This window comes from Bubalus bubalis, chromosome 9 (genome assembly GCF_019923935.1).
Source record: "Bubalus bubalis isolate 160015118507 breed Murrah chromosome 9, NDDB_SH_1, whole genome shotgun sequence".
Taxonomy (NCBI): Eukaryota; Metazoa; Chordata; class Mammalia; order Artiodactyla; family Bovidae; genus Bubalus; species Bubalus bubalis.
Genome location: NC_059165.1, coordinates 17,443,220 through 17,464,068, shown reverse-complemented (window position 1 = coordinate 17,464,068; position 20,849 = coordinate 17,443,220). Strand labels below are relative to the sequence as shown.

Sequence of the window (20,849 nt, the reverse complement as noted above, 5' to 3'; positions counted from 1 at the left end):
TTTAGTTGCAAGACACACTGCTTCAATGAGATGATAATCTCCTTCAAGATCAGTTCAGTTCAGTTCAGTCACTCAGTCGTGTCCGACTCTTTGCAACCCCATGAATTGCAGCATGCCAGGCCTCCCTGTCCATCACCAACTCCCGGAGTTCACTCAAACTCACGTCCATCAAGTTGGTGATGCCATCCAGCCATCTCATCCTCTGTCGTCCCCTTCTCCTCCTGCCCCCAATCCCTCCTGGTGCAGGCCTTTTCAACCTCATGGTGAATGGATACTAAACTTCTTCCTCAACTAAAATACTCTAGCATGATACTTATAGAGGAATGTGACTGCATTGAAGATTATATATATTTTACTCAGTTGTACAGAAGTGCTATAAACTCAAATAAATTAGTACCATAGTTTGGTTGCCAATTTATTTTTGTGTCACTGAATCCAACCCTCATATTCTCCAGATGAAAGAATTTTCCTGCTGAAAGAGTTCTTACAGCTTTTCTAGTTTAGTCATACATAAATATAATCCTATAATTTTTCAAGTTGAGGAAACAAATCTACAGATGTTAAATGACTGATATTAAAAAAAATTTAAAAGCAAAACCAAAACTAGAATGAGATGAATTAATAGATTTGAAGTACTTAGACTAGGGCCCGGTTGATAAGGAAGGGCTTCAAAATATTATTAACCTCAGAATCAAGATTTTTCAACGCCATTTTCAGTCATTTTCTGTTAAAGCACATTACCTCAGAATTCTACAGTAAAATAATGAAGACAATCGTTTAGGGAGCATGTTATAGTTATACGTTCTTTTCTGAGCAAGAGATACATGCCAGGAAATGAGGCAGTGGCCATCCGCAGAAGAGGGTCAAACTATTTTTGCCTTCCAGATGTCGTGAAGTGGCTGCCTATGGGCCTGATCTGAATGGTAGTTATTTTACTTGACCTATGTAACAGTTTCAAAAACTTAAATTAGTTGCAACACTTAAAATTAGAGAGATTTCAAACAAATATGCAGATTTCTGGCTTCTTTGGGAAAATGAGAAAAACCTGCCAACTATGGGCTTGCATTTCTGAATGTCGCCCATTAGCTGGGGTTTGAATTTGTAACTCCTCTCCTTTAGTTAAGGTCTTAATTATGATTAACGCATAGAATGATAACTTTGATTCATGTAGTAAGAACCACATTAGTTAGAAAATACTGATATTTGTTTGTTATACATAACTGCTAGCTATACCTAGTAGTTATTTCCTACAGTAGGAAAATGATTATAATAAGGATAAAAACAAAACTGACTGTAGTATTTAAAGGGTTAATTATAATTTAGCAGAAAATCTATTTAAAGAGAAGAACCCTCTTTTTCTGGATTTTAGGCACACAATACCACTGTATTTTTCTTATATGAGAGATACTGGTCCAATAACCTTGATTCATTTGTCAAATAAAAACAAATGACACCATCATATTTGGAACCATTTTTTTCCCTAATCTAAATATAGCTCTTAAGATCTGAAGATGTTTTAGTTAGCCTGCTTTTGACCGGAACTAAGCAGCTATAAGAGAAAACATTAAAAACAAAAATAGGTTAAAACACATTAAATATCCTCTCTCCGGCACCTTACATTTTTTGGTGCTAAAACATATGCTTTGCCACCTGCAGATAAAAGTCACACACTGAGAGTGTGTATTCTGACAAGAATTACTAGTTACAAGCTTGCCTAGTGATTCTGGACAGTAGCACTTAAGAAACCTTCAATCTGGCAGCTTTATCACTGCACATTTTATATCGTATTCCTACAGTCTACAGTTGTACAAGTTTGGGGATCTGACCTTTGGGAGAAAACAAAATAAAATGAAACCAAAAGGATCCCAGGGTAGCATTGTGATTCAGCGTGTTCTATTTTTTTTGGTCAGATACATACCTTTTTCTCCCACTTATTTTACATCTCGATGACAATGAAAATGTTTGTATTTTTGGATAGAAGTGAATTTCTATTAAAAGATCAAGAAAAATCTCCATTTCTAGGCACTGGGAAAATCTACTGCCAGAGTTAAAAATCACAGTTGCTCCATAAGGAATTTATTTTCCCATCTTATATTTCCTTTACCCTTGCTTGGTTTTCTATCTTATCTGATTCTGTACTTATATAGTTAATGTTTCATCTTGTTCCAAAAGGGGTTTGCGGCTTACAAAAAGAAACTCAGGCAGGACTTCCAGCGATGGCAAGCTACGAGACTGGCATATCTTCTCCCTAAATACAACCAGGAAAGTCGACAAAATTGTGAAGTGCAACCATTTCAGCACTCCAGAAATCAACCAAAGGCAAACAACAACTTGAGAAGTGTTTATTCATGACACACTGCTGAACGACAGGTAAGAACAGAGGCAATCTGTGTCAGCGGCAGCATGGTGGAGCTTCCAGAGTGGAAACTGGCTGTGAAAAGAGAGGGCTGACTTGACATGGAGTAGAAGGAGAAAAACCCATGGCTAAGGGTGGCCAAGCAAATAAAGCAAACCCAGTGGGACACTAACCATAAAAGCCCATGACCCTTCTCAGTAGAGGTTGGGCTCTTACTTGGGGTGATCTGCAGACCAGTGGATTAGTCAGATTTTTAATAGGGAGATCCTGGAAGTGAGAAAGCCACCAAGAGCCTAGAAGAATCCCCATACATCTGTCTTGTCTGGGAGTATAAGCGCTGGCACAGACAGAAATCTCAGGAAAGTCCAGGAGAAAATAAAAGACTGAGGTGGACTTGAAAACTACAAGAACTTTTAATACATTCTTCAACTCACACACAGATCCATCCAGAGCCTTAGAGTCTTGGGATGACTGTGCAAACTCTGACGATTACACTATGCAGGCAAAGGGGTGACCTCTAGGAAGCCAGACTCAAATGAAAACAGGAATGTTTAAAAATTGCAGCAGTAACAATACCCTGAAGGGAAAAAAAATCAGAATCTAGAGTTGCTGTCATTACTCCTACTCAGTATCGCACAGAACATTGTAGCCAATGGCGCAGGCAACTGGAAAGGAAGATATAAATTGTCTTTATTCATAGATGACTTGGTCCTATATGAAGGAAAGCATAAACATTCTACCTGAAAAATTTGGTAATAAACTAATAAACACATTTGAGTAAGGTCACAGGATGTAAAGTGAGTGAAGTCGCTCAGTCACGTCCGACTCTTTGTGACCCCATGGACTGTAGCCCACCAGGCTCCTCCATCCATGGAATTTTCTAGGCAAGAGTACTGGAGTGGGTTGCCATTTCCTTCTCCAGGGGATCTTCCCAACCCAGGCATCGAACCTGGGTCTCCTGCATCGTGGGCAGACACTTTATTGTCTGAGCCAGCAGGGAATCCCCAGGATATAAAATCAATACACAAAAATCAATTTTAATTCTTTATATTAGGGACAAACAATTTGAAAATGAAATTAAGAAAAGAAGTCTATGATAGAATCAAAAAGAATGAAAAATTAACAGTATATTTTACAAAGAAGCGTAAAACCACTAAAAAAACACTGCTAAGAGAAATTACAGATGATGTAAATAAAGAACAAAGAAGAACTTAAACTACCTACTTTCAAAATTTACTATAAAGCTACAGTAATCAAAACACTATGGTACTGGTATGAAAAACAGATATAAAGATCAATGGAACAAAATATAAAGTCTATTAATAAGTCTTCAGTTAGTTGATTTTTTAGAAAAGTCCAAGGGAATTCAATGGGGAAAAGATAGTTGTTTTTTTCAGCAAATGCTGGTGGGAAAACTAGACATCCACATGTTAAAGAATCAACTTAGATCCTTACTATATACCATACACAAAGATCAATTGAAAATGAACCATACCTAAATGTTAGAGCTAAAACTATAAAACTTCTGCAACAAAAAAGGAAATCTTTGAAACTTTGAGTTTGGCAAAGATTTTTTAGATATGATGCCAAAACCACAACCCATAAAAGAAAAAGAATGATAAATCATCAAATTTTGAACTCACAAAAACTTCTGCTCTTCAAAAGATACCATTTTGAAGGAAGAGATAAACTGCAGCTGAGGATAAAATATTTGTAAATCACACATCTGATAAGAGACTTGTTGCCAGAATATATAAAGAGCTCCTTCAATAATAAGACAAACATCAGATTCAAAATTAGGCAAAAGTTCCCATCACTTCATGGCAAATAGATAGGGAAACAGTGACAGATTTTAATTTTTTGGGCTCCAAAATCACTGCAGATAGTGACTGCAGCCATGAAATTAAAAGACGCTTGCTCCTTGGAAGGAAAGTTATGACCAACCTAGACAGAATATTAAAAAGCAGAGGTCAACAATTTGCCAACAAAGGTCAACCCTTTTGTCAACAAAGGTCCGTCTAGTCAAAGCTATGGTTCTTCTAGTAGTCATGTAATGGATGTGAGAGTTGGACTATAAAGAAAGCTGAGTGCTGAAGAATTGATGCTTTTGAACTGTGGTGTTGGAGAAGACTCTTGAGAGTCCCTTGGACTGCAAAGAGATCCAACCAGTCAATCCTAAAGGAAATCAGTCCTGAATATTCATTGGAAGGACAGATGCTGAAGCTGAAACTCCAATACTTTGGCTACCTCATGCGAAGAGTTGACTCCCTGGAAAAGACCCTGATGCTGGGAAAGATTGAAGGCGGGAGGAGAAGGGGACGACAGAGGATGAGATGGTTGGATGGCATCACCAACTCAATGGACATGAGTTTGAGTAAACTCCAGGAGTTGGTGATGGACAGGGAGGCTGGGTGTGCTGCAGTCTATGGGGTTGCAAAGAATCAGACATGACTGAGCAAATGAACTGAACTGAAAAGAAAAAGAGGCACTTCACCAAAGAAAACAAAACATATGGCTAATAAACATAAGAAAACACATTTAACATTAAGTTGTAACAAATTAAAATTACACTGAGATAATACCACATACCTATTTTATTGTTGTTGTTATTTAGTAGCTAAGTCATGTCTAACTCTTTGTGATCCCCATGGACTATAGCCCACCAGGCTTCTCTGTCCATGGGATTTCCCAGGCAAGAATACTGGCATGGGTTGCCATTTCCTTCTCCAGGGATCTTCTCAACCCAGGGATCGAACCTGCGTCTCCTGCTTGGCAGGTGGATACTTTACCACTGAGCCACCTAGGAAGCCCACATACCTACCAGGATGGCTATAATCAAAAAGACTGACTATACAAGTGTTTGTGAGGATGTGAAGACCCCTGAACTCTCATACTTTGCTGCTATGAATATAAAATAGTGTAGCTACTTTGAAAAACAGTTTTCTAGTTCCTCAAAAAGCTAAATATAAACTATTTCATACAGAATGGATAAATAACAAGGTCCTACCATACAGCATAGGAAACTACTGATATATTCAATATCTTGTGATAAGCCATACTGGAAAAGAATACACAAAAGAATGTGTGTGTGTGTGTGTGTATATATATATATATATATAATATATAAAATTGAGTCACTTTGTTGTACAGCAGAAATTAACATATCATTGTAAATCAACTATACTTCAATAAAAAAGATAAATTAAAAAAAAAAGCTAAGTATAAACTTACCAAATGACCCACACTCCTAACTTTCACTTCTAAGTTTACACTCAAGATAAATGAAAACATATGTCTGGACTGATTCATATGTGAATGTTCATAGCAGTATCATACATAATAGCTCCAAGTTGAAAATAATTCAAATGTCCATCAACTGGCAAACAGATTGATGAAATAGTATATCCATACAATGGAATAGTAGTTAGCAATAAAAAGGAATAAATTACCCCATGGCTGAATTTCATAAACACTGTAAGCAAAGTAAGCCAGCCGTAAGAGACCATATACTGTATAATTCTATTCATATGATATTTGCAGAAAAGGCTAATCTATGGAACGAGCAGATCACTGGTTGTCTGGGGCTATGGGTGGGAGCAAGACTGACTGCAAATAAGCACAAAGAAGTCTCCTGGGGGGATGGGAATATTTTAAAATGGGATTGTGGGGATAACTGTGCAACCATAAATTTGCTTTAAAAAACTACTGAATTGTACATTTAAAATGGATTTATTTAATAATACATAAGTTCTACTTAAATAATACTATTGAAAATAAACACGATCTAAAAATATAAGAAAACACAAAAACATTTGAGGAAGTCAAGGAAAAGCAAAAAATGGATGATAAAATAATGAATGAGTGTGATCAGTCCTTTTTAGTTGCTACAGGTGAGATGCACATTAGCTCTAAGCTTTCAAAACAGCTAACGCTTGGCGGGTACTACATTGGGTATGTCAGGGGTTCCCAAACATGGGAAACCCCAAACTGGGGATTACGGATTACCTGGATCCCACCTTAGACATTCTAATTGGATTGTAATAGGAACGAGACCTTGGCTGCTCGGGTAATGCTCTTGTGGAACCAAGTCTGGAAACTATGAGAACAGCATACTGTAAGATTTTCATTGTTCATAAGATTAAAAAAAAAATTACCAGGGAAGAACTGAATTCTGGGAAGAACTTCTCCTACGGGTCCTCCTAAGAGAGAGCTTCATAAGATGCAGTGGGTTGCTGCCTCTAAGTCAGCCTCCTCCTGGCCAAATGTAGGGTGCAGAGACAGTGACCCTTCAGTCCTTAGGGCAGCCAAGGGGACCAGGACCCCCTCAATCCACACCAGGGTACTGAACAAGTACATTCTCTTATAAAATATGCCATACAATAAAAAGCACTTCACCTAAAAGATATCTGTATCAGCTATAATGGGGAGTTCATGTAATTATTTCTTTTAACAAGCTGATTGTAAAATAGGATACAATTTGGTGAAAACATTTCTGCAAGAGGCCAAAAATGTCCAGTTATCTATGACCTGGCTTCATTTATTCCATAATATTACATATATAGAGGTATAAAACTCACCTGAACTTTTAGGTGGCACGTATGTCAGCTGATTTACATTATTTATGAATGAGGTCACCTTCCCTCACCATGGGGCCAAGTCTGGCCAGAGGAGCTGGCCGTGTTGCCCAGTGAATGTTCCCCTATGCCTGGGAAGCCGTGAAAGGCCTTTGGTATCCATGTCTTGAAATCTACCGTTTTACATGCGGTTTTTAAGCTCATTTTTACCACAACATATACTGCATTGCATAATAATAAGCTTGCAGATGTTATTCACGTTATTTATGAGGGGTTGACCTTAGACTAAAAAATTATAGTTACTCTTTAGTCTGAATCTTCCCCTCCTTCTCTATTTAAGTTAATTCCATACAGAGTGACTGGTTACGTGCCACTGGGGAGTATTAAGATTCTACTCTTCAGAATTTTTTAGGAACAGGAAATTTCAGGTAAAGTTGCTGGTATAGAAGCTTACCAATATGGGGTATGGCTTATGGTATCATATATTCTCTTGGTCATTTGCAATCCTTACTCAGGAGCGTCTTCCTGACAAGTTTTCCCAGCAAACATGACTTCGAGGGGATAGCCTTGGTAAGCACACTAGTTAATCTTTACGGCTCTCCACCCCATTAGTCACATCATTACAAGAGAATTACACCAACTACAGACAGTAAAATCGTCTTACGTATCAACTTTCTACATAATACATCAGGTTCTTATATCAGGAGCTCCTGTTGTAAATAAAAAAGTGAGGTTCTTGCCCATATATATATAACCACAATGTTCTATCTAACTGTAAAGAAATTCCATTCTTCCCTTAATGAATTTTTACTACCTGTGAAACTGAACCAAGAGGATTTTATTTTACTCTTCTTATATGGATACTGAAATCACCTTGGTTTACCCTGAAAATGAAAGAATGAAAGTGTATGAATATACTTATATTCCTAAAATGTGCGTATAATCGAAAGAGGATTTCAGTGAAAAGTACGTATGTAAGCACAGCAAAATGAAGACAAGTAGTTCATGAACGTTTAGCACTTATGAGCAAAACTTAAGGAAAAACCATAGCTATAAAAATTTTTAAAAGCACCCTTAAATCACTTTATCAGTTTAAAATTGATCACGAATAGAGAACTGCCTTCTGCTGCAGCGCCCTTAAGCCGTCTTGTTCAATTCTGCCCCAGCCTGCGCTGCTGGAGCTCCACACTGTTACCTGTGCACTTTGAAGTGTGTAGCAGAGCAGCATCATTAACCACCGCTAGGTAGTGTTTACGTTAGTTCTCAAAAGGTTAAGAAGCTGATTACAGCTAAAATCAGCTTTGCCTGGGGCTTCAGGGGCTCTGTGTAATCAAATTAGACAGCAGGGCACAGTGTCACCTAACACAAACCAGTGGCACTTTCCTCTTTGCTCTGGCCCCTTCCCCCACCCCCCATTTTTTTTACTAGGGGAACAACTCAACGCTTTGTGCTTTTACCAGATAATTTTAAAAGACATGCTTCTAATAAATTTGACATGCAATCTCATAAGATGTCCACCTGTTCAAAAGTAATGAGAGCAGGGAGAGACATTTTTGAAAAAAAATTTTGGGAAAAAAATCTTGTTAAAGAGAAGTCTACCTTTAGAGAGACTGAAATGTCTTAAAGTATATTCTTAAAAGGCAGGTGACAGCGTGGTCACATGTATTAACACATGATATTATTAATACAAACATTTCCTAGGCTTGGACAGACTGTCAGTTTTGTTCTGCAAAAAAAACAAAAAACAACGCATAATGGTTTATCTGCTTCCAAGAGAACTCAGAGAACTTTTAAAACCTGATAGATAACACATTAGCATTTCTAAGAAGCCATGGGTAACCCACTGTGCTGAGTTTCAGCTCATCCTCTCTCCATCTCTACTCTTTGAAGTCAGGCAAGGTGAACTATATAATGGACGCATTTAAGGAGGCGGTTTAATAAGGTGAGGAGAAGAGCACGCCAGCACTACCTCAGAGACTCTTTCCACAAGGTTCTACATTTAAATGCAGTAAGAAGCATTAGACAAATCCAAATCTTGCTACCTTTGAGCCTAAAGGGAACAAAAGCATGAACACTAGATATTTAAAAAGAAAAGCAATGGCAAATTTAAATAAAATCTAGACTCCGGTTCTTAAAAAACTTCATGAATCATTACTAAAACTATATTTGACTTTCAACTTTCGGTTCAAATTCTACATATTTATTAATGAGCCTGAAACACAGAAACATCAGACATATGAGTGATTGGGAGAATGTGACTTTTTGCTAATGATTTATTCTGGGCAATAAAATCAAAACTTGTTATTTTAATTGATTAAGTCATAAAGAGTTCCTGGCAAAGTCAAATCTTGCTATTTGCACAGTCAGACAATTTCTGCTAATCCAGCAGTACTTAACAAATTCACATGTGGTTAGCTTGTCTTGCTGGAGCTGTATATCACATTTCTATGCTGCAAGCTGTGCAAAAAAATCAATATGCCAAGTTTAACAAAAGGACAGGAAACATGATGTTCTCCTATATTGTCAATGAACCTCAAATGACTCTGCTGTTCATACTCAGTGCAATTTATGGCAGCGAAATGTATTCTTCAATGAAAAAAAATCTACAATGGAGTGAATTATATAAATTCAGGGCTGAAGTTCTGCCTTATTCCATAATAACAATTTATTTAGAAGATTCTGACATTTTGATTCAATGTGCATAGGACAATCACAAGGCATATTTTATTTTTCTTGATGAAGGCTAAAATAAATACATGCTGTTTACGTATGGTAATACTTTGACATACATGTTTAATTTAGGTTTTGGAGACTTTGTTAAAGAAAATATTTATTTATTTATTTATTTGGCTGGGTCAGGTTGGCTATTACATCTCAGGCTCAGTCGTTGCGGGGCGCAGGCTTAGTTGCTCCGTGGCGACAAGTGGGATCTTAGTTCCTCAAACAGGGATCAAACTTGTATCCCCTGCATTCCAGGGCAAACTCGTAACCAGTGGACCACCAGGGAAGTCCCTGGAAACTCTTTTCTTACGTGAAATATAGAATGGAGAGGCTATCTATTTGGCAAAGCTTTAAATTATAACACTAAGGACAAAGAGTCCTGTGGGTCTTAAGCTACTGCATTGGTTAACTGATTCTAAGTTTTTACATCTTATTTTACTGCTGCAGAAGTACACTCAGTGTGGAAGTAGGTTAGGATGAAATATTAAGAACGAGGCAGGCGTTGTCATGACCAAAGGAATCAGAACTGTGGCCACAGTAGCTTGCTTGTTGTTGTTGCTGTTTTTTAATTTGAGTAAAAAGAGAATTGGCTTTAGGAATCTTCAAAGAGGCCATATACATAGAAAAATAAGGAAGCTGAACAATCCACAATTAAAGAGGTATTCACTTAAACATATGGAAAAGTCTTTGATAATTTCTCTTCATTCCAACAAGCAGCAGTAAACGGATTAAGGGCCCTTAGCTGGAAGTGCATGTCTGTGATCAGAACTGAAGGTATAAACTGTTGCATACAACACACTCAGAGGATTATCCTCATTTCTAACTTTGTTTTCATGTGTTCTTTGTAGGACACATTTCATTCATACGTTAGTACTGCTACTGCTAACACTAAGTCACTTCAGTCGTGTCCGACTCTGTGCGACCCCATAGACAGCAGCCCACCAGGCTCCCCTGTCCCTGGGATTCTCCAGGCAAGAACACTGGAGTGGGTTGCCATTTCCCTCTCCAATGCATGAAAGTGAAAAGTGAAAGTGAAGTTGCTCAGTCATGTCCGACTCTTAGCGATCCCATGGACTGCAGCCTACCAGGCTCCTCCGCCCATGGAATTTTCCAGGCAAGAGTACATGTAAAATATCATGTATGAAGCAAGTTGCCAGTCCAGGTTCGATGCACGATACTGGATACTTGGGGCTGGTGCACTGGGACGACCCAGAAGGATGGTATGGGGAGGGAGGAGGGAGGAGGGTTCAGGATGGGGAACACATGTATACCTGTGGCGGATTCATTTTGATATTTGGCAAAACTAATACAATTATGTAAAGTTTAAAAATAAAATAAAATTAAAAAAAAAAACATAAAAAAATAAAAGAAGTCAGGCATTAACCTCCCAATCAGAAAATAACAAGGTAATGATTTTAAGTGTTGAATAATATTGATGTTGCTATAAATAATCATTTCAGTAAAATTCATATTCTTGTTTCAAAACAGAGGATTCAATGTGGCCCAGAATACTGGTAAGAGGTTTTTGTATGGTTATTCAGAAAACCTGGAGTTCCAGAGCTTGGGAAAAATGTACCAAGGTATACAAATCTTAAGTTGATTGTGTATGAAGTAGACTTCTTGACGTGTGGGCACACAGGGGAGGAGAGGTTGGGATGAATTGGGAGATTGGGACTGAAATATATATACCACCACGTGTAAAACAGAAACAGATCGCTAGTGGGAACCTGCTGTATATAGTGCAGGAAGTTCAGCTCCATGCTCTGTGGTGACCGAGATGGATAGGGTGGGGGGGAAAGAGAGGTCCAAGCGGGAGGGGATATATATATATATATATACATACAGCGGATTCACTTCGTATGTACAGCAGAAACTAACACAACATTGTAAAGCGGTTCAGTTCAGTCGCTTAGTCGTGTTGGACTCTTTGTGACCCCATGAACTGCAGCATGCCAGGCCTCCCTGTGCATCACCAACTCCTGGAGTTCACTCAAACCCATGTCCATTGAGTCAGTGATGCCCTCCAACCATCTCATCCTCTGATGTCCCCTTCTCCTCCTGCCCTAAAACTTTCCCAGCATCATGGTCTTTTCCAATGAGTCAGCTCTTCTCATCAAGTGGCCAAAGTATTGGAGTTTCAGCCTCAGCATCAGTCCTTCCAGTGAACACGCAGGACTGATCTTTAGGATGGACTGGTTGGATCTCCTTGCAGTCCAAGGGACTCTCAAGAGTCTTCTCCAACACCACGGTTCAAAAGCATCAATTCTTCCGCACTCAGTTTTCTTTATAGTCCAACTCTCACATCCATACATGACCACTGGAAAAACCATAGCTTTGACTAGATGGACCTTTGTTGGCAAAGTAATGTCTCTGCTTTTTAATATGCTGTCTAGGTTGGTCTTAACTTTCCTTACAAGGAGTAAGCGTCTTTTAATTTCATGGTTGCAATCACCATCTGCAGTGATTTTGGAGCCCAGAAAAATAAGGTTAGCCACCGTTTCCACTGTTTCCCCGTCTATTTCCCATGAAGTGATGGGAGCAGATGCCATGATCTTAGTTTTCTGAATGTTGAGCTTTAAGCCAACTTTTTCACTCTCCTCTTTCACTTTCATCAAGAGGCTCTTTAGTTCTTCTTCACTTTCTGCCATAAGGGTGGTGTCATCTCATTATTATTGAAAAAGTCATACATGTAAACCCAGTTAGTTGTACAGCCCTAGTATATAATCTGTGTGTGAAAGTCTCTCTGTCATCTCTGACTCCTTGTGACCTCACAGACTATACAAGTCCATGGAATTCTCCAGGCCAGAATACTGGAGTGGGTAGCTTTTCCCTTCTCTGGGGCATCTTGCCAACCCAGTGATTGAACCCAGGTCTCCCGCATTGCGGGTGGATTCTTTACCAGTTGAGCCACAAGGGAAGCCCAAGAATACTGGAGTGGGTAGCCTGTCCCTTTTCCAGCAGATCTTCCAGACCCAGGAATTGAACCAGAGTCTCCTGCATTGCAGGTGGATTCTTTACCAACGGAGCTATCAGGGAAGCCCTAGTATATAGCCTACTCCCAGGAAAGGAGAGAATTAACACTTTTGGAAAAACGCTTAATTATTTTAAGAACAACAGAAAAGATCTATCTATTTTATTTCTGGAGAATGGCTTGTTACTGAGAAAAGCTGCCTTGATATGTTACTGGTTTTTATTAATAGGTTTACAAGGTAATTCAAATTATTTTTCCACATTTTCCATCTATTTTATAGATTTAATATTTTCTAACTTTTTCTCACCTCTCTAAACATTCTTTGGTAATACCTGTTTCCTCTTTACTGGAAAGCAGTTATTAATGAGATTTTTCTATCACTTTATTGACAGTAAATCAAATCTATGGATTCATTTCTGATATAAGTGCCTGTTTCTCTGTTCTTAAGGCAACACGACCAGGTGTCTCTGGTATGTCTTCTTCAGACAGTTGATCATTTCTTTAAACCCAAATGGAGTGGTCCAACTGCACTTTTTCCTAGCACTACTTCATTTCTTCATTTCACTTCTTATCTGTCTACACAGGAGATTTCTTCATAACTTGCATACACTCCCAAATACCAGAATCTTTAAAAAATTATCCCGTGTTTTCCACTTTCCATCTATTATCTATAGGTCAGAATAAACCAGTGGTGGCAAGCTGAAACATTTGGTCTGTCTGAATTCTTAGGCTATGGAGAGCATACTTAATTAAAGCACTGGGAGAGAATCTCAGAGCTGGAATAAGATTATGGAAATCATCTACCTACCCACTATTTAAAACAATGAGAGGTCCTGAGAAATTCAGTAACTGGACCAAAGGAACATATTGGTTAGTGGTTCTAATCACTCCATACTCACATTGTGCTTTTTCAGTCCTCTGCAATTATTCTGCTCTTCAGGAAGTGAAAATTTTAACTTTTCAGTGTCCTACCTGTTTTGCTTAAAGGACTTTATTGCAGATATAAAAATACCTTGGCTTCTATTTCTAGCACTCTGAATATCCATTTGGGTTCCTAGTGTTTAAAAAAAGCTCCCTTTCTCATTTTCTTTTTTGCCCTCTTTTCTGAGGATTTTAGAGTAGGTTCCTCTCTTCTGACTTTCAACACTAGAAGAGACATGCTTCATTCTGATGTTCACCTGTATCTACTTAAAGCACTTTGCCCTTTCTGTTTCAAACCCCTTCAAGACATCCATTTATGAGTCTTTCTTTATAAAATCCATCTAATTACTGGACAACAGCCACATGCTACCACGATGACTTAATCTTCAGCTCTATTTCTTCATATCCTTCAATTTTAGAAACAAAGAATTCTAGAATTGAAATGGGTGTTACAGTTTCTTTAGTCTAATCCCTCCCAAATATAATTCCTTCTATTGGATTATTGAAAAGTGGTCATCGAGTCTTTACTTGAATGCTTTGAAAGCTGGAAAGCTCATTAGTTTACAATGCAGTCCATTCCATTTCACAAAAGATACAATCATTATATTGAGCCTATTTAATTTCCATAATGCACAATCAAATCTAGTAAGTCTTTTGTGAGTCCTTTGGTGCCATAACTTTAAGATCTGGATGCTATTCCACCAGAGTTCAAGAGAGGCTCTCCCTGCCGTGGAACTTAATATGTACCAGCAACTTTACCAAATGATTCCAGGAAAATAATTAAAATTTTTATCTGGGTCTTTTAAATAAAAATTGAAAATCTTCAGCTGATGCTAATTCTGCATTTCTCAAGAAACTAGCCTCAATGATATCTTAGTACCTATTTGGTTATGCATATAGGAGAAGCTCAAATTTTAATATATTAACTTTTATATTGCTGGAAAACAATATATCCATGAAACTTTATTATTAAAAAAAAACTTTTTTAAATAGAGAAAGCATGTGCTTCCAAGAACTACACTCCCAGCATTTATGATGGACAATCCACGTTTTAGAATTCATTCCTTCTAACTTCATTGATTTCTGGGCCAAGTACCAGACTCACCTTTCAATACTTTATTTTGTGAACCTAACTAAAGTGGCAGGTATAAATACCGTCTTACCTACGAATGCATACTATATTTTGAAATAAACATGAGGACTATTATATGTTTAATGTGAACATAGCCCTAAGGCCCCATGATATGTTTTGGGAAAAGTCAATAAATAAATAAGTATGGTCTATTTTTTAGTCATAAAATCCTGAAATTAAGCAAATACGCTAACGCTTTGGACTGGTTTAACTTTGAGATTCATTTTGGGGGTGGTTTTTAATTTGATAGGTTTGGAAAAGGGGAAGGCCAGAAGCAGAGGGGAGGATCCTAGCGCAGCAGCTCTGTAAGATGAATTGCTGTCAGGCCAACGCGGCTGGTTACAGTAATAGCTGGAAACCATAAGTGTTCTGGGCTTTGAAGTCACTTCAGCTTTGATGTCTTACTCTCATAGTTAATCATAAGATAGTATGGAAGAGGGAAAAAATAAGACTTTCCAATACTGTCCTTGGTGTCGCTTCTCAGGAAATCCAAGCATGAGAAAAGATTGGTGTCTGTGTGAACTCTAATAGCACCACGTTGCTCTCTATTTTTAAAAAGTTTTAAATTATTGATGTGACAATGAAGATTATTGGTTAGTTTGGGGAAAGCACATGGATATGCAAAAACATTCTTGTATCTGTTGTTAGAATATGTGAATCAATCAATGGGGACACATGTATTAATGACGACATGTGGCTATCACTATGCTAACTAATACTTAGATCAAATTATACATCAGGCTTCCCTGATAGCTCAGTTGGTAAAGAATCTGCTTGCAATGCAGGAAACCCTGGTTTGATTCCTGGGTTGGGAAGATCCTCAAGAGAAGGGATAGGCTACCCAGTTCAGTATTCTTGGGCTTCCCCTGTGGCTCAGCTGGTAAAGAATCTGCCTGGAATGTGGGAGACCTGGGTTTGATCCCTGGGTTGGTAAGATCCCCTGGAGAAGGGAAAGGTTACCCACTCCAGTAGTCTGGCCTGGAGAATTCCATGGACTTGTATTGTCTGTGGGGTCACAAAGAGTCAGACACGACTGAGCGACTTTCACTTTATACATATTTGGTTTCCAACCTTAAGGAATTTATCAACTGAGGACTGATAACACTGTCTGGAAGGAATCTTAGGCACCATCTAACCCAAGTCTAAAACCTAGAGAAGCTGGCTTGTTTTGGAAACAAAACATGAAACTGCCAAGAATACTCATGCATACACATAAATTAAACGAAGACCAATAGATAGAAAATGAAGGGATTAGATTATCTTGTGAATTCTTGGCTAGAAAAAAGCATTCTTGGAATTTCATCTTTAGAGCATTGTTTCCCTAACTCCAGTTATTTTTGTAACATTTTTATGCATTTTGCCACATTCATGAACTAACAGTACTACTAAAATGCCTAGTATTTTGTTTACATCAACTCACTTTTTCTACTTGCCTAGTCCAAAGCAATAATATCCATTAAAAAGGCTTCATGTGTTATTCATATCTTTTTCTAATACATCTAAGAATAAACAACTACTAAAACAAAACAAAACCCAGTTCATCCACAAACTACCAGTAATAGGCATATAAAACACTGAGATGGAGGACTCAAAGGAAGAATATATCCTAATTATTTCTAGTGGTACTTGAATGAGAACTATGATGTTTAAGTCTGTACTCTAAGTATTTAGATGTCCATGTGTCCAGTGACCCAGGATAACTTGAGTTTTCAATATTCTTTTTTTTTCCCCTTTAAGTTCACATGAAAAGCTCTGTTCTGCTTTTGGGGCCTGCCCCAGCTTTCTTCATGAGTAATGAATAATCTGTAGTCAAAAAAAATCTACAGTACCTGTGATAATAAGAGACTGAGGTAGTAACATAAAACGGCTGAAAGGGAAAGTTTCCTTTCGACTCTTTCTAACAGTGCTGTCATGTTGCTTATTGCTTTAAAAGAGAAAAATAAAACTTTCCAGGTACAGAAACAACCTTATAGGCAAGACGTTGACAGGAAAAGGAAACGAACAACTAAAGTTCTATGGTACTTCTTTTGTTTTTGTGTTGGTATCATGTAATGAGATGAGGAAGAATCCAAAGCCAGATACTAGAAGAAAGGGGTTAACTACACCCCATGAAAACAAAAGGTTATTCCTCTGTTAAAGTTCTTACTCTTTAAGTGCATTAGAATTGACTGTAAACATAAACAAAAGCCACTGGTGGGCAATTAAATTTGAAGAAGTGGCTCATGAAAAGTGGAATATTCAGTATGTATTAGAATCAGTTACACAACATCTGATTTAATAGTTGGATTTTAAGCGTTTCTCTTATAAAACATGGTAAATGGTCTCAACAAATCATATTCTTTAATGCAGCAACATGACAATTTCAGTGTAGTCTAAGGTTTTGTAGGACAAGACACTGAAGCAAACTAATCTGTAATCCTTTATCTACATTAAAAGGTTGAAAATCTGCAGGCATTTGTAACAAGAACTTTAAAATGAATTTGCCATTCCCAAAGTCATCTCACTAGACAGGAAAGAGGAGCTTGGCATGTGACCACTAAATCATGAGAGTGCAACACCTCGGGGTTAGAGGGCACTGATGATTTCAACAAATCTCACCAGCCGGGGCAACAGATTAAGCCAGGGGACAGGATGCCCTACAACCCTAACCTGTTAATACCTTCAAATTCCTAAGAATGACCTCCAGCCTACTCTTTCTTATTAGTTGTTAGTTACACTAATTACAGCTTAACTGGTATTGCTGGTACCAGTTTTTCCTCTCAAAAGACATGCAGAGAAAGGTTATCTCTAATAGCTTCAAACTATGTTAGGCAAATTCTGCTGTGCACATTAGGAGCTCTTACCTCCAGTTTTGAATGGGTCTTTTATAGACATCAAAGGAAAAGACACTAAAAGCAATGTGTGTTTGTGGATTCTATAAAGCATTTCATGTAGGAAGCTGTAAAAATAAGAACAGTAACTTCTCCTGTGACTAGAACTTTAGAATAGGTTAAAATGAGGTAATTTATTTTTTATGTTTATTTTCAACATATAGGGGTTGGTGATTTCAAATATAAGGAGCTAGTTATACCTTAACCACGATAGTGAAGTAAAAATACTTAGCCCATGAAATCCCCTCAAAATTTATGGTTTTTAGAAAGGGATAATGAAATTTCTATCACGATCTTTTAGAATCATTTTAAGTTCAACATTTACATTGATGTTAACCCAACATTATACAGAATTGTGCATAGATTCCAAAGCCCATTTACAAAAGATTCAAATACCATCTGTGAAGCTGCAGTAAATTACCCTGTAACATTAATCTTTAAACCAGGCAGTAAATCAGAACAGAAACATACCAAAGAGATTTAAAGCAAGAGTCATATCTGAGTTATTGAGATTAATGTAAATAGTTTCACATATAACAGTTGTAGGTTCTCAATATCATGTTGTTTTTTCTTTGAATGAAACATATAAATGACTTCTAAACATTAAAAATAAATAATATCTAAAGGACACCAGTGGTTTTTGTGCATAAAAAAAAAACAAACTTGTGAAAATGATGATCACAAAGTGTTGCTAACCTAAGTGAGCTCTGAGTTAACAATAACAAAATTTTGATTTTATACAACAGACACATTAGGGAGTGTCTGTTAACACTGTAAAAAGAAACTTAGTTTTACAAAAGGGAATCTTTAAACCAAACCCAGTGTTCTTAAAAGATGCTGACCACAGAATTTTGACTTTGATGGAACTCTCTGAGAAAATGAAGATAGATAATTAGAATACTATGTGTCATCAAACCTAAAATGCCATTGATGTTAAGATTCTTCATTACTTCACTTAGGAAAAACACTGCCAATTAGACTATGACATGATGCTACCTTATCACGTGGACTGCAAGATATATTTAAACCTTAGGTAGCTAAAACTGCATCTTGTAATCACAGTGAAATATAATATTTTATAATATACTGACTGCTCTACAATATACCTAGTGAATAAGCTTTTTGTGTGTATCTGTGAGAGACAGCAAAACTTTTACTGTATATAAAGCATTGAGGGGACACTGACCATATTAAAAAGCAGAGATATTACTTTGCCAACAAAGGTCCATCTAGACAAAGCTATGGTTTTTCCTGTGGTCATGCATGGATGTGTGAGTTGGACCATAAAGAAAGCTGAGCGCTGAAGAATTGATGCTTTTGAACTGTGGTGTTGGAGAAGACTCTTGAGAGTCCCTTGGACGGCAAGGAGAGCCAACCAGACAATCCTAAAGGAAATCAGTCCTGAATATTCATTAGAAGGATTGATGTTGAAGCTGAAACTCCAATACTTTGGCCACCTGATGCAAAGAACTGACTCACTGGAAAAGATCTTAATGCTTGGGAAAGATTGAAGGTGGGAGGAGAAGGGGACGACAGAGGATGAGACAGTTGGATGGCATCACTGACCCGATGGACTTGAGTTTAAGTAAGCTCTAGGAGTTGGTGGTGGACAGGGAGGGCTGGCCTGCCGCAGTCCATGGGGTCGCAAAGAGTCGGACACCACTGAGTGACTAAACTGAACTGACCATATATTTTCTATCTTCTCTGAGGACAGAAGAGGAGGAACAGAAACTGATTCATTAGTGATTTCAGTTTGCTCGTCTAATTTGTTGATTAAGTAAGACTTCTTTCCGCCAAGGATTTAAGGCCGATGATGAGGAGATCATATACAATCAAATAATCAGGGCAATGAGAAAGAGAGAACCAGAACTGGGGAAAAGAATAAAAGCAACCAGATTGCAAGAATTTTTATTATTTCATTTAGATATAAAAATAATTGATGAATAACAAAAGAGGTCTTAGATTTTATTTTTTTCCATTGTACTTTTAAAAATAAAGCATAATACATTATCTATAAGAGTTGAGGGACACTTTTTCCAGAAATACAGAACCCTGGTAATCCCCCCAAATTTCTACAAAACAGATGACAACAATATATTGGTTTGGCTGAAAAGTTAGTTTGGATTTTTCTGTAACAGCTTACAGAAAAACCTGAATGAACTTTTTGGGCAACCCAATGTTGTTATGTGTTAGAAGATAAACACCAAATGAGAGTATGACCAAGAAAGATATTAAATACTGGGAAAAGTAACCTGCACATATCAGCTGCTCTCCCTTGGAAAGATTAATTTGATGGTACCAGTGGATAAAGCAGGATTAACAGGAGAACTAGTGGACTGTTTGTGTGTGTGCAAACGTTAAAACTGATCTATGGTACAGATCCTATTAAGCTATCTTAGGATATAGGTGAGTAAATGCCACGCTAGGACCCAAAAGCACCCACAGGAGTGAGTAATCCTAAAAGTAGGCCCTCCGCACAATGGCAAGCAGGAATCGGTAAACACAGCAAAATGACCCAGGGGTCAACTATTATAGAATCACGAATTTGAGTAACAGTCTGCTGATGCATCAGTTCGAGCGTTCAAAATGTAGACTCTTCTTGTATTTAGATATCCCACATTTCTCTTCTCTGTGCATCAGATAACATAAGCATCTGATTGTGGCACATACGTTAAATCTTCCAAGAGCCTAGAGAAACTGACACGACAGCTGTACTGGACATATCCAAAACCCTTCTTTGGGGAAGCACTCTTCAACTCACATAGCCCTTTGCTGGGCTGTCAATGACAGCGTCCTGCCCTAGTCCCAACCTCCTCATAGATATGGCTGGCTCAGACTGACCAGTCACAGTTGGTTCGGTCCTATTAATTCAATCTCTGTGGTTCAGGGATCAGTTCAGGGATCATCATGGTACCCTAGCAGGGCCAGTCTTCAGTTTTCACTAAGATTCTTATTTGGATACTAGAGCTTTTTCTCAGGCATAATGCTGAATAGAAGATGCTACACCTGCTTGTATCTACCCTCTCTTTCTGTGTGAAGAAATCTCTGTCTGCAGGCAAGAAAGAATGATGTCAATAGGCAAAGAAAAGTAGAGAAGGGGATAGAGAAAGAGTTTTGGTAACAGTTTAAGCCTTAGAATGTAGTAGTACCAGAAGCAGATCAAACCTAGGGTTTTTCCATTTACATTAATCAATAAATTGGTTTATTTTTGTTTTTTGGTAAGCAGCCTGAAGTGGACTTATGCAATCTGAAGAGTCTGTACTAACACAGTAATTGAAAAGAGTAGATTATATTCTACTCTTTT

At 37.8% G+C, this 20,849-nt stretch overlaps 1 protein-coding gene across 7 annotated transcripts in view; it reads right to left on the bottom strand.

The window, feature by feature from the left end:
• FAM172A (family with sequence similarity 172 member A) overlaps positions 1–20,849 on the bottom strand; it is a 414,351-nt gene that overhangs the window by 80,421 nt on the left and 313,081 nt on the right. The window lies entirely within an intron of this gene.